We start from the raw sequence: 1908 nt of genomic DNA, 5'->3' as shown, positions 1-1908 counted from the left end.
TTGTCACATAAGTATATAAGAGGTAATACAATAAACTGGGAAAGGAACGGACATAACACATGGAGAAAATGTCACAAACATTGAACACTTACAATTAAATCATTTTTGTAATGATTTAATTTGATTACAAATTTTGTCAATGATAAAATTATCTAATTTAAACATACCATAGCTAATATTAATATTAGATCCTTCAGAATTTTTATCATGCAACTTTCAATGATATTTCTTTTGGCAAATGAATCACAATTTATGATAGAAGAGGCATTGGTCCAATCGATACGATGATCGAAATCTCTCATATGGATAAACAGCGCACTAGACTCTTGTGCTGTTTTTACACTGTACTTGTGTTGCTTGACCCTAGTTGCGAGTTCTTTGCCTGTTTGTCCAAGATAATACATTTCACAATCTCTGCAAGGGATCCTGTATATGCAACCAACTGAGTCATTAGGTGAATTTTTTATTATTAACTTCTTAAAAGTATTTGGATTATTAAAGTTGTGTTTAATAATCCAAATACTTTTAAGAAGTTAATAATATATATATATATTATATATATGTGTGTGTGTGTGTGTGTGTGTATACATATATATATATATGTACATATAATATTATATATATTATATATATATATATATATATATATATATATATATTGCTGATAACCACAGGGAACAAACGGAAAAGAAAACTAGAATTCCCAAGCGCTTTCGTGATATTTCACATCTTCAGGGGATTACAACAAAGAAATTTGTCACATAGGTATATAAGAGGTAATACAATAAACAGGGAAAGGAACTGACATAACACATTGAGAAAATGTCACAAACATTGAACATTTACAATTAAATCATTTTTGTAATGATAAAATTTGATTACAAATTTTCTCAATGATAAAATTATGTAATTTAAACATACCATAGCTAATATTAATATTAGATCCTTCAGAATTTTTTATCATGCAACTTTCAATGATATTTCTTTTGGCAAATGAATCACAATTTATGATAGAAGAGGCATTGGTCCAATCGATACGATGATCGAAATATCTCATATGGATAAACAGCGCACTAGACTCTTGTGCTGTTTTTACACTGTACTTGTGTTGCTTGACCCTAGTTGCGAGTTCTTTGCCTGTTTGTCCAAGATAATACCTTTCACAATCTCTGCAAGGGATCCTGTATATGCAACCAACTGAGTCATTAGGTGAATTTTTGATTATTAACTTCTTAAAAGTATTTGGATTATTAAACACAACTTTAATAATCCAAATACTTTTAAGAAGTTAATAATAATTTTTTTTCCTAATGACTCAGTAGGTTGCATATACAGGATCCCTTGCAGAGATTGTGAAAGGTATTATCTTGGACAAACAGGCAAAGAACTCGCAACTAGGGTCAAGCAACACAAGTACAGTGTAAAAACAGCACAAGAGTCTAGTGCGCTGTTTATCCATATGAAAGATTTCGATCATCGTATCGATTGGACCAATGCCTCTTCTATCATATATTGTGATTCATTTGCCAAAAGAAATATCATTGAAAGTTGCATGATAAAAAATTCTGAAGGATCTAATATTAATATTAGCTATGGTATGTTTAAATTAGATAATTTTATCATTGACAAAATTTGCAATCAAATTAAATAATTACAAAAATGATTTAATTGTAAGTGTTCAATGTTTGTGACATTTTCTCCATGTGTTTTGCCCGTTCCTTTCCCAGGTTAGTGTATTACCTCTTATATACCTATGTGACACGTTTCGTTGTTGTAATCCCCGGAAGATGTGAAAATATCACGAAAGCGCTTTGGGAATTCTAGTTTTCTTTTCCGTTTTTTCCCTGTGGTTATCAGCAATCTTTTGGATCACATGGTGTTATGATCTTTTTGCACACACACACATAT

Source organism: Oratosquilla oratoria, chromosome 13 (genome assembly GCF_046742065.1).
Source record: "Oratosquilla oratoria isolate Oo_2021 chromosome 13, ASM4674206v1, whole genome shotgun sequence".
Classification (NCBI taxonomy): Eukaryota; Metazoa; Arthropoda; class Malacostraca; order Stomatopoda; family Squillidae; genus Oratosquilla; species Oratosquilla oratoria.
This window is presented reverse-complemented; position numbering follows the sequence as displayed.